A 14214-nucleotide genomic window follows, 5' to 3' on the forward strand; every position below is an offset into this window, starting at 1 on the left:
TATTTGGGGAAATATCAGAAATGCTCCTTTTTGTCTCAGGTGACATTTGGTGGTATGTTTACCTACATGCTGTCTAATGTGCTGTAGCTGAGAAGCCAATTTGCTACCTAGCTATCTGTTCACTTTACTTTTCTACTCTTAATTGGGTTAAAATTGACTATTTTAAAGCAGTCTAAAGGCCGTCCTGCAGAATTGTGAAACCAATGGAAAGTTTCTGATGATGTCAAGCAGACACTGCAGCTGTTAAAGATTAAAGTATGGCCTTCAAAATAAATGTCCTTCTCTGAACTACCCCCTCAGATTAAAGTTGATTTGTTCGCAGTTATTTTTTTTTATTATCTTGAAGAGCTGTTATAGTTTTTGTAAAATAAAAAATAATCAAGTGATAATGAGATTTGATGGCACACGGAATCTTTGCTAAAATCGAATCAAACTGTTGAATCATTACGTCCTTGTGTAAATGTGTCTCCAGGGAAGCTGCTGAGTGAAACGTAATATAGTACACAAATGATAAAATAAGAGCTACTGTCCAGCAGTAAGGAAACGGAATGAAGAGTTCAATCCTGAAAGTCATTTACACTATCAATGTGACACATTCACACACTTATGAGACTACAGAAAGTTGCTACGTTCTTTTATTTGTTTTACTTACTTAATTTTCTAAATTTAACTTAATGAATGTCCATGTTTCTCCGCCACTGTACAAACAGTGTTTTTCGTAATTTCTTTGAGCAGTTTGGTCACAAAGAGCTTAAAGGACACAAGTCCAAATGACACAGACTAATGTATGTTTGTGTGTATGAGTGTGTGTGTGTGTGCGTGTGTCGGTGTGAATGTGTTTGTGTGTGTGTGTGACCTTGACACTGACAGAGTTTTAGCCTGAGGCCTGTCCTTTAGCTGGGGCGAACACACACACACACACACACACACACACACACACACACACTCACTCACACACAAAAACACACACACACACACACACACACACACACACACACACACTTGAACATACATTTTCACATAACATGCAGACTTATAATAGAAATACAAGTAATTTAGAGAGATGCAGAGGTGACACACACATGCTTATACAGGTAGACGATCAACCCGATACATGCACACAATCACGCACGCACCCACCCACCCACACACACACACACACACACACACACGCACACACACACACACATTTCTTCCAGTCCACTGCCCTTCTCTATCCAATCAATGCAATATTAATGAGCCACAGCCCTGCTGGCTACACTGGGAACTTTGTGTGTGTGTGTGATAGTGTGTGTGTGTGTGTGATAGTGTGTGTGTGTGTGTGTGTGTGTGTGTGTGTGTGTGTGTGTGTGTGTGTGTGTGTCGGGTTAGAGGACACAGGAAAAAGAGAGAGAGAGATAAATACATTTCGTGTGATAAATACATTTCATACAGTTAAGGCTGTAACTGATCTCATATCATAGAGAAAAACAACATTTGACCACAATCTTACATTAGAGGACCTTAAATTTGACACACACTACAAGGTTTCTGCAGTTTTTATAAAATTAGATTAGATTATATAGACTTTTTGATGCCACTCAAGACCTACACCAGTTTCCAATAAGAAAATGGCAGAAAAGTAAAGATACTTTTGTCCATATAATGTTTTTTAAAACAATATTCTTTAGAACATTTTACGTTTTATTTTGTTAGTTTTATTATTAAAATGCACAATTTCTAATCAATTAAATATCAGCATTTTGCATTATATTACATTTCATTTAGCTGACGCTTTTGTCCAAAGCGATAAGTGCAAACAATCATGAGGATACGACACTGAACAGCAAGAATCTTGCAAGTCCATTAGCTGTAGTACATTATTGCTCAAAGGTGCTGTTGGAACAGATGGGTTTTCAGTCTGCGATGGAAGGTGTGAAGACATTTTGGTGATCTAATATCAATGAGGAGCTCGTTCCACCATTATGGAGCCAGGATAGCAAACAGGCGGTTTTGTTTGAGGGGTATCTGGGTCCCACTCGCAGTGAGGAAGTAGCAAGTCGATTGGCCGATGCAGAGCGAAGTGAACGTGCTGGGGTGTATGGTTCGACCATGGCCTGGATGTAGGAAGGGGCTGATCCATTCACAGCACGGTAGGCCAGCACAAGTGTCTTGAAGTAGATTCGGGCAGCCACTGGTAGCCAGTGAAGGGAGCGGAGAAGCGGTGCATTGTGGGAGAACTTAGGTAGATCGAAGACCAGTTGGGCTGCTGCATTCTGGATGAGCTGTAGAGGTCGGATGGCACATGCAGGCAGTCCAGCGAGGAGGGAGTTGCAGTTGTCAAGGCGTGAGATGACAAGCGCCTGAACAAGAACCTGCGTCGCCTTCTGAGTCAGTAGGGGACGTATCCTCCTGATGTTGTACAGAGTGTGTCTGCAGCAGCGGGCTGTTGCAGCGATATTGGCACTGAACGACAGTTGGTCGCCCAGTCACACCCAGATTCCTTTCAGTCTGAGTCGGGGAAACAACCGAAGGAAACCGGAAAGAAAAGCAGTTTGGTCTTGTCGAGGTTGAGTTTCAAGTGATGTGCAGACATCCAACTGGTTTTCAGACCTGGGAAAAGACCGAATCAGTTGAGTGTCACCTGCGTAGCTGTGGTAAGAGAAGCAATGCGAGTGAATGTCAGAGTCAAGTAAATTGGTGTACAGAGAAGGAGCAGACCCAGGATGAAGCCATGAGGAACCCCAGTGGTGATTTGACAAGGGTCCGACAGAGACCCTCTCCAAGTAAGTGCGGTCATTTAGGGAGGATTAGGCATGTAATGCCTATGTATAGGAGACAGCAGCCCACAGGACAGAAAGGATGGCAGGTCAGATCTTGACCTAAGATTTAACCTGAACACAAGGATTTTGACAGGAAACAAACTCTGATCTCAAAGGATAAAGGACGAAATGGAGGGATGAAGAAGTAGGAAAGGTGGGTTGAAGAAAGGAAAGAAGATATGGATGAAATAGATGAAAATCAAGTAAGGCATGAAGGGAGGAGAAGAGGACTGGAGAAAATGAAAGAAGGATAGAGGAAGGAGAGGAAACAACAAAAGGAAAGGAAGGATTGTGGAAGGAGATAAGGAATGAAAGACAAGGGGAAAAAGAAGAAGTGAAAGAAATATTTTTTAGGGGAAGCGGGTTGGAGCAAGGAAGAAAGGATAGAGAAAGGAGACAAAAGATTAAGGAACAGAAAGGCTGTATGGAGAAAGTAAAGCAGAGATAAAATATGGAGGACAGGAATGATGGAGGATACAAAGGAGAGATGACTCCTGGAGGCTGACGGAGGAAAGGATAGATGAAGGTGTAATGTAGGGATGGGTGAGGGAGAAGAGTAAGGAGGAAAGAATAAATGGTGGAAATGAAAGAAAGATAGAGGAGAGAAATGCAGATTGGAGTAGGGACAGAAGAGGTGGAGGGAAAAAGGGAGCAAAATGAAGGAATGAAAGGATTGATGGAGGAGATGACGATATCAAAGATGAGTGTGAGGAAGGAAAGAAGGGAGTAGGAAGAACAAGGAAGTAAAAGGAAAGATGAAAGGAGAGAGACTAGGGAACGGAGGGATGGATGGACGGAAGGGAGGTGATAAGCCAATTAAAACAGTCAACAGGCACTTTGGATTCCCCCGACTGCATCTCATCATTAGATCACACAGACACACGCAGACACACACAGACACACGGTTTACAGGCGAAGTGAGACAAGCGGGCCAGACACGAAGCTCTTTGGTTGCCGCGGGAAACACTTCCTTGTTTGCCCTAACGCCCTCACTTCCTGTCCGCAGAGACGTTTAGAGAGTTGTGTGTGTATGTGTGTAGTTTTTATGTTGCATGGCTAATTTTGACAGCATGGGAATGAGAGTAAGTAATGGTCCCGGCAGACAGAGTGTGTGCGTGTGTGTCCAGAGAGTTCCATCCATTAGTGATAATGGGGAAACAGAGCTGCTATTAGCTGTTAATGGACAAACACACAACCACACTACGGGCTTCCTTTCTCTTTTTCTCTCTCTCTCTCTCTCTCTCTCTTTCACACACACACACACACACACACACACACACACACACACACACACACACACACACACACACACACACACACACACACACACGGTTGCTTCCACAGTGAAAGCTCATTCAACTCAGTAGAAAATCTGATTTAGCGAGATGAAAATATGTTCCATCTTCATGTTCTACTTATTGATGATGACCCACTAGATTAACAGAGCCATGGAGCCTAAGAATGGCAGTCTTAACCAGTGGTTCTCAACCTTTATTGGGTATCGGACCCTCCTTGATGAGCTGTCAGGCCACAAGGGCCCTCTCCATGAGAAAAACTACTTGTTTTCCAAGCTGCTCGTTAATGACTCCACATGTGCATATAAAGTACTGTACCTGTTGCTCAGCCACATTTAAGTCACCTTGGACCACGTATATGTAAGACAGCGATATTAAATACATTTTATAATGCAGCCATTTTGAGGAAGACAATCTGACATTACACGGTATTATCACAGAAAGGAAACGGCAGCAAACGTGCGGCTATAAGTTCACCAGTCACTGAAACAGGAAAAGAAAAAGGTTTTTTTAACCAATGAAATTACACAGAAATGCTATGCTTTCTGTGATTGATTCAAATGCTGTTTCCCCACAGAAATGAACTGCTCCAGAGTTCACTTGATAGCAGTCCGAGGCCACCCCTTCATTATTTTATCCGAACCAGAGTTTGAGTCTGGCGTTCACACTAGCCCATACAAGCCAAGGGAATAAACATTCGATGTAAATAGAAAAAACAAGATTTGAGGGGACAATATACTTAAACAGAAGTGCCTTTTGGGGGTCAAACAGCTTCAGAAACCTTTCCTAAACATGGGTTGTAGCAGCACAACATTATGGGATCATGGTCCTACAACACCATGTCAGAATTTTTGATGAAGCTCATCATTGGTTGCCGAAGCTCTAAATAGGTCATCAGTGGTTGTGCCATTTGAGCATTTTGGACAACAAACAAAAATTTCACGCACTTGTTTTGTACGACTATCGACTGTTATCTGGGACAGTCAAAAATTACACAGTGTACAGTAGCCTTTAGCCTGTTGAATACATACTGTATGTCTATAAACTAAATATACAGTTGGTTATTATTCACTTTTGCTGTAAAGGTATATTCATATTAGTCGAATTTGAGTATCAGAGTGACACAACGTAAAGTCTCATCATCTGTGAGCATGCGTTACATTTACGCACATCTTTCGTCATCTTTTGGACTATTATCTTTATACATAATTGCACATACTATCTATACATTATACTGCAAACTTTTGCACATTTGTTGGACAAGGTTTTACATTGACACATCAAAAGGCATTCTTGAATGTGTCTATCATTCAAGGTTTAATAGTAGTGAATTGGAAATGGATTGAACACTTCATCTGCCTATAATTCCCCTCAACATCCACATTTCCGACTCCTCATATTCACACTCCGACAGAGTGAAACAGATCAGCTGGGAATTCTTCGTTACCTGTATACCTATGTCAGCTCATACGAGCCGCTAACCTGTGACATCACAACACCCACTCTTTCTCACAGAAACAGGAATAATGCCCACTCGATTCTGCTTCCAGAAGCATTTCCACAAAGTCCTCCACATTTCAGGCATATCTTCAGAACCCTATTCGAGCTATTCTTTTAGCATTGACACAGCAGCCAGACTAGGCACCTCAGATCAAACTATCCAGGTCCATGGCCGCTGGTCATCCTAGGCATATCACTCCTACATCCACGACAGTTGCAATGATCTCCGTCCAAAGTCCATACGCTCAATTTAAATCTGACTCTTTACATCTTGAAATTCCCAAAACAATGTAAACCACATATTGTTGTGGCATGGTCCTTGCCAGTCTTCATTTAGAGGTTTTAGCCAACTATAGACCAATATTTTAGCTTACCTTTCTCTCTAAAGGCCCTGTCACACATATCCGTATGACAGAAACGTATGCCGGCGCAAACAAAATATCGGCAATAGGTTGATATAAATTAAGGGTAAGTTGTGATCGTTTGAAGGACGCAGACGTTACGCCTAACACGGCAGACATACACAGTTCCGTATGGCAGAAAAATATGCCAGCGTATATAAAAATTAGCTAAAAATGTGTCAGAGTCTAAATACGTCCAACTTTTCCACAGCGGTGTTGTAGCTGACGTATACATAACGAATCCATAACAAATTATTATACGTATGTCAAACATTGATAGCTTATCACTTACCTATTTAAAATGTATCAGAGCGTCTGGCCAACGAAGCTGGAAAAGTGCCATTTGGTTAACGTCATGTTGATGCTGGAGAACGGCTAAAATGCTGAACTCTGTACTGTACTGTAGAAACACGTTTAATAAATGACTCCGACGTCAGGTATAATCTTAACATAGGGTAGGAATAGGCTATCCACTCGTTATCAATAAATTGGCTGTAGGATTCACCGTCAGCCGACGTAGCCTATATCTAACGTACCTCTAACATAGTCACGTAGGTATTCACGTAGGTATTTACGTACTATATTTACGTAGGTAAGTATTCACGTACTGTATTTATGTAGGTAAATATTCAACTACGTATTCCGTATTCACGTATGTCTAACGTCACGTAACGTCTGCATATCTTATGAAGCACACGTCGGGTACGTCTGGTAATTATGAACATGCTCAAAACATCAGCGTTCAACAACGCACCCCAGCGTAACACAGTGAGCTCTTAACGAATACTACTTATACCTTACCTTATATCAACGTAAACCAGCGTGTTGCCGATATTTTGTATACGGCATATATTGTATACGTTATGCATTCGTTGGGCATTCGTCTGATACATTTTGTATTAGGAAGTGATCCGCTATCAATAGGTTAGACATGCGTATCTGTATATGTTCACTTTTCCGATCCGATTCGATGAAAAGTTGGACGTATTTGGACTCTGACAAATTTTCGTATGCGCCGGCATACGTTTCTGTCATACGGATATGTGTGACAGGGCCTTTAGATCCTTGAGAAAGCAATCACAAATCAGTTTTGGCACAAAAGAAAGTTACAATTGACAATGAACTTGTCTCTGCACTTTTTAGATCTCAGTGTTGCATCTGACAATTGATCATCACATCCTATTCCATAGAATTGAACATCTAATTAAAAGAACCGTGCTGAGCTGGTTTGTGTCCTATTTATCTGAGCGATCTCCGTTTGTACATGTTAATTATGAATCCTCCATGCAAGCCAAAGTCAGTCATGGAGTCCCGCAAGGTGCTGTACCTGGACCTATTCTATTCACCTTATACATGCTTAATTTAGACAATATTATTCTGAAACACTCCGTAAACTTTCACTGTTATGCAGCTGATACCCAATTATATCTATCAATCAAGCCAGAGGAAATCAATCAATTAGCTAAACTTCAAGCGTACTTTGAGGTAAAAGAAAACCCTGGATGACCTGCTATTTTCTGATGTTAAACACAGATAAAATCAAAGTTATTGTACTTGGCTCCAAACACCTCCGTAATGCATTATCTAAAGATAAAGTTATTCTGGATGGCATTACCCTGGCCTCCAGCACCACTGTAGGAATCTCTGAGTTATCTTTGATCAGGATATGTCCTTTAACTCGCACATTGTACGTAACATTGCGAAAATCAGTCATAGCCTGTATCAAAACAATGCAGAAATGCTAGTCTGTGTATTTGTCAAAGGATGGATTATTGTAATTCCTTATTATCAAGTAATCCCTTAAAATAAGAAGGTGCCTGACTATAAAGGGCTTTGTAAGTGAAGAAGGATTTTAATTTATATTCTGCATTTTACTGGGAGCCAGTGCAGAGCAGCTACTATGGGAGAAATATGATCTTGTTTCCTAGTTCTTGTCAGTACACGTGCCGCAGCATTTGGTATGAAGTGGATGGTCTTAAAGAGCCTACAAAATGATATTTTGTCAGTGTTATTGGGCTTGGTATATGATAGAGGTTGCATATCTATTGTGAAATGTGCCATATATATATTTTTAATATTGATGTATTCGTAATAAATCACGATCATAACAGCATAAAAATGACTTCCGCTAACAACAATCGATCGCTGCGCCGAGAGCATCCACTTCGGCAATGTTCGGGCGATGACGTCACAAGTAGAATACAGCTGCTGCAAGTAGAATACAGCCGCCGCCAGTGTTAGTTTGCGTTGAAGCGTCTTTAAATTCCTAGAGTCTCCAAAAGTAGAATGGAAGCCAGAACCGTCATCTATCAAACTCTTCTCATGTGGAACGAGCTCCCAGTTTGTGTTCAGGTGGCAGACACCCTCTCCACATTGATAAATCTTAAAGTTAGGGCTGGCTCAGGCTTGCCTTGGATCAGTCCCTAGTTATGCTGCTATAGGCTTAGACTTCCCGAGGATTTATACCGAGGACCTCTCTATATCTCTCCCTCTCTGTCTCTCCCACTCTATGAACTTGTGTCCTATCTTTCTGTATGCATTCATGTCCCATAAATAGATGTTCTACTTCTTTTTATTTCTCTCTTCCTTGACATTTTTCCTCTTACCTCCCTTCTCCCCCCCTTACTTCACCCCTTTTTTCACTTTTCCTCACCTCTTCTGTCTCCTTTTCTCTTTCCCTTTATTTTTTCCTCCTCTATTTCCTTCTTATCTCTCCCTCTTTCTCCTCATCCCCCCTTCATCCTCTTGCTTTTCTTTTCTCCCTATGTTCTCCTTCTGTTCCCTCCTCCAACCCTCCATCCCGCCCATACTCCCTCCCTTTTATTAAGGTCAGGATGGTGCTAAGTGTCTATCAGTGCTGATGAGGCTCAGGAGACTCCTTTGTTCTGAATGAGGGTGAAAATTTGAAACAGCCACAAGAGCAAATAGCACAACTCCCCCTCTACCTCACCCCACACCCCCATCCCCCTCATCCCTCCATCCTTCATCCCGTTGTGCGATCAATCGCTCCTTCTCCCTAACAACTCTATTGATCAGATGCACTAACAACATCTTTCATTTATTAATTATGGGAGAAAGTCTACCTGGGATTTCTCTCTCTCAGTCTGTTCTTCTGAACCCCCTCCTCCCCTCCTCCCTGCTCCCTCGATCCATCTGCCCATCCCTCTATTTTAGGGCTCAAATTTTCAATGTTATGATAATATCTTCTTATGTTTAACATTTCATTTATGTCACCAAAAGAAAGTTGTACACTATTGTTGCATTTAACAAATGTATGTGTTTGTCAAATAGGAAATTAATTATGTGTGAATTAGTTTTTTTTGGCTTGAGTTAAGGTAAATTAAGTTTCTGTTTTATATTATTAATCCACTTGACTTCTTCTTTTTTCCTTGTTTATTTTATATATTACCTTGCCTTTCCTTCTCATGCTCGTCTCATCTCTTTCATATGATCTGACTGTTAGGAGTTGCAAGAACAGAAGGGGTGCTTTCCTGTGTTGAAGAAATTACGTTTTTATGCCACTAAATTGCAAGAGCAAACTTAATGTTGCCCAGAGCAGCTTTAATAAAAAAAAACAAGTCGGCGGTGAACTGGACATGGAATGTTTGTTGCACAAACTTAACTACACGTGTGACTCAGGATGAAAACTCTTTGTTGATGGTTGTTGAAGGATGTCTAGCTGTACATTTAGGGGGTATGTGTGGATATGAGTCAATTCCTTTAGTGTTGTTACGTCTGATAAGATGAAGGCAATGTGATCTGTGTCCAGATCACAAAAGAGAGGAGGCAGGCGAAGACGGGAAGAAGTAAGTAAAGGAAACAACTGCACTAAGGATAATGGATCTGTCTCTTCGTTGTTCTTGTTACTATTATCGACCACTCCTTGTTTTGTTCTCATAATGTTCCGTCTTGTCCGTGTTGTGTCCTCAGTGTTGTCCTCTCCATGTTGTCCTCTCCATGTTGTCTCATTGTTGTCTCCTCTGTGTTGTCCTCTGCTTTGTTGTCCCCTCTCTTTTGTGTCCACCTACACTTGGATTATCCAGACTTGGTGAGTCTTCATTGATTGGAGGAATGAGCGCTGACAGTCTGACAAATAGCCTTTTTATTAACGGCCTGTCTGTGCCTGGTAGCCAGAGATCGCAGAGAAGAACAGTTCAATTCAGTTCGATAGACTTTATGTCTCCCTGCAGGGCCATTTTCATTACAGGCATAAAAACACTGATTAAAGACAAAAAATAGACATCATCGCTCTCATAAACTCAGCCAGTACCACGGAGCAGTCCCTGCCTGTGGTTTACCTGCCTGCTCTTAGGCCTTATGAGTTCATATAGTTTATATTCTGTTTACCTAACAGGATGATATGGATTTAAATTGACAGTCAGCAGTCTGATCTTTAGTATGAGGAGCTCATCTATTCTTATGTGGTGTTACATATAGAGTATATTAATATGTTTTTTGACACTCCTATAAATGTGACGCCTACAAACACAAAGTTTTTTTAAGGCCCAGACACACCAAACAGACATCAAAGAACTAGTGACGACAGAGGCCCACTGTTGCCTCACCTGAAGTTGCCTACGTCGTGGCCAAAAAGTCACACTTGAACACATCGCAAAGACTGACAGAGGAAATAACTTGCCATACCAGCAGGCGGCGGTTGTCTGTATTCGTCATTAAAAAAAAGAAACTGGATGACCTAGAACAGTAGATATAAAAGGCATTGTTATGATACATACACGAAACAAAGCTTTACCTACCTACTATTTTAACACCACTCTCACTCACCACTTAGCTTCATTCCAGATGGTCATGTCGTGAAAATGTATTTGAATGATCAGATGAGATGAAGATGAAAAATTAGAAAAGCCTTCTCTCTCCTCCAGACTTAAGTCGTTTGCTTGATTAATTTACTTCCGTTTGTCGTGCATTGATTACCTGAACAGCCAGTCAGAGTGTCTTCCCTCACAAGACGAGCTCCGCCTCCCATCCAACATGCCGACGGTGCGGGACACAGCTTCAAACTACGGCAATAGACACATACTGTAAGCCCGTCATTGCTTTGTGACCTTTACCCACCAGAAAGGATACATGGAAAATACAGGATGAGTTTGCTATCCCTGTGGCTCCATGCTGCCAACTGAAGTAATACTCTATACTATATGAAGGGGTGTGCTGGGAAATAAACGTATAACCAATAAACACACACTTGTATTCACTTTGTCACATTAATACAATTTTAAAAAAGAATGCACGTTACTTATTGCTGGAACACAAGTGAGATCCACAAATAAAAGTTGTAAATGTTCGAAAGATATTTACAAATGTTTTCATTTACTTGAAATGAAATTCAATGTATTCACAACTTTTTTTTTAATTTGTGGAATTTGTAAATCTTTTCCCTCAAGTAATATTACATAAAAAGACAAATCTATCTCCAGAGAAAAAAGGCAAAGAACAGTCAATTAAAATGGTGAGGACCATGATCATTTGATACTGTATTCATTATATTTAAGTGACTGTACATACTGTACATCCATCCATCCATCCATCGTCTACCGCTTATCCGGGATCGGGTCGCGGGGGCAGCAGCTCCAGTAAGGAACCCCAATCTTCCCTTCTCCGGGCCACATCCTCCAGCTCCGACTGGGGGATCCTGAGGCGTTCACAGGCCAGTGAGGAGATATAATCTCTCCACCGAGTCCTGGGTCTTCCCCGGGGTCTCCTCCCAGCTGGACGTGCCTGGAACACCTCCCTAGGGAGGCGCCCAGGTGGCATCCTTACTAGATGCCCGAACCACCTCAACTGGCTCCTTTCAACGTAAAGGAGCAGCGGCTCTACTCCGAGTCTCTCACGGATGGCTGAGCTTCTCACCCTATCTCTAAGGGAGACGCCAGCCACCCGTCTGAGAAAACCCATTTCGGCCGCTTGTACCCGTGATCTCGTTCTTTCGGTCATGACCCAGCCTTCATGACCATAGGTGAGGGTAGGAACGAAGATCGACCGGTATATTGAGAGCTTTGCCTTCTGGCTCAGCTCTCTTTTCGTCACAACGGTGCGGTAAAGTGACTGTAATACCGCCCCCGCTGCGCCGATTCTCCGGCCAATCTCTCGCGCCATTGTCCCCTCACTCGCGAACAAGACCCCGAGGTACTTGAACTCCTTCACTTGGGGTAATGGCTCATTCCCTACCCGGAGTAGGCAATCCACCGGTTTCCTGCTGAGAGCCATGGCCTCAGATTTGGAGGTGCTGATCCTCATCCCAACCGCTGCACACTCGGCTGCGAACCGATCCAGTGAGTGTTGAAGGTCACAGACCGATGATGCCATAAGGACCACATCATCTGCAAAGAGCAGCGATGAGATCCTCAGGTCACCGAACTGCAACCCCTCTCCTCCACGACTACGCCTCGATATCCTATCCATGAAAATCACGTACAGGATTGGTGATAAAGCGCAGCCCTGGCGGAGGCCAACATTCACGGGAAACGAGTCCGACTTACTGCCGAGTATCCGGACACAACTCTCGCTTTGGGCGTACAGGGATTGGATGGCCCTCAAAAGTGACCCCCTCACCCCATACTCCCGCAGCACCTCCCACAGTATCACCCGGGGGACCCGGTCATACGCCTTCTCCAGATCCACAAAACACATGTAGACCGGATGGGCGTACTCCCAGGCCCCCTCCAGGATCCTTGCATATACACCCATTTAATAAAATTAGTGAAAAGAACGTAGTGTTAAGTTAATAAAACAATTGTCCTCTCTTTCCCTCTGTCACTCTCTCTCTATCGCTCTCTCTCGCTTTCTCTCCCTCTCTCTCTCTCTCTCTCTCTCTCTATCTGTCTCTCTGTTTCTCTCTCTCTCTCTAGCTCTCTCTCTCTCTCTCTCTCTCTCTCTCTCTCTGCAGTGCATGCTGGGAGTTTGTGTGTGAGTGAGACACTGAGCGTGGGTTTTTCGATTTCTTTCTTTTTGATATTTTTGTTTTCTCTTGCCAATGTCTCGCCGGTTGGCGTCTGACGCCATGGTAAATGGAGAATTCACCAAGCTCACGAGGAAGCACGGCATAAAAATTTCAACCGGCTTCCCGTGAAGCATAGGAGATATAGGTTTAGCTGTGGGGGAAAAGGTCGGACACGGCAGTATAAAATCACTGGCGCAGATGAAAAGCGCCGTTGTCATCTTCCTGGACCAGCTGGAGAAGGTGAACATCGAGATAGGTATCGTGGTGAACGATTTGTTTGTGCAGGTGGTGCCACTGGCCCTGCCCGCAACTAAAGTCATTCTATCCAACGTCCATCCGTTCATAACTGATGAATTCTTCAGTAGAGACCTATCTAGACACGGGAAAGTTGTTTCCCCGGTGAAAAAGATTCTGTCTGGATGTAAGTCTGAGTTACTGAAACATGTAGTGTCTCACCACAGACAGGTATAATAAATGATACTCAATAACTGTGATGTGGAGCTCAACCTCCGCTTCTACGCTAAAGTAGATGATTTTGACTATGTTATTTTTGCAACTCCATCAGTTATGTCTGTCCGAAGCGCCGGGTGCCGGCTCCATCTGGTCCGGGAGGGGCGCCGGTTGTTGTCGAGCCGCTGCTGCTGAGGGGGGGGAACTCACTGCAGGGAGTGGCCGCTGTTGCAGATGGGATAACTTTGCCTGGGCAGCCGGTGGCGGCTCCGCGAACCTCGCCATGCCACTGCTGTGTCTGACCTGGTGCACGAGGCAGGTAGTGATGTTTCACAGGGTGTGTGTATTAATAATGATGTACAGAAAAGTGAGGAAAGTGTTTTGGGTGAGGTAGGGGAAAGTAAAGTGGGGGATAAAAATGGTAAAGAAACAGATAAAAATGGTAAAGAGCAAATAAGAGAACAGACGGAGACAGGTGAAGTCTGTCACGGCCACGCCTCCTTTCATTCCTTGTGTTTTCCCTGTGTCACCTGCTTGTTTCTCTCTCTGTGTATGTGTCTGTGTTGTTGGCGTGTCGCCTCACTCTCCCTTGATTGCAGTTCAGTCAACTCACCTGCTCCAGGCCTCACTCCTGCCATCCATTAACTCATCAACCCAGCAGTATATCAACCCCAGTCTTCAGCCACTCGTCGCTAGATCGTCTACTCAGCTACAGTGGTAGTTTGCGGCTCTGGCTGCTTGAATTGTGGATTCAAGTACATTTGCTTGTGTGATTTTTTGTATTAACGCTTACTGGTTTTTGTGCT

The sequence above is a fragment of the Cottoperca gobio genome, chromosome 12 (assembly GCF_900634415.1).
Source record: "Cottoperca gobio chromosome 12, fCotGob3.1, whole genome shotgun sequence".
NCBI lineage: Eukaryota > Metazoa > Chordata > Actinopteri > Perciformes > Bovichtidae > Cottoperca > Cottoperca gobio.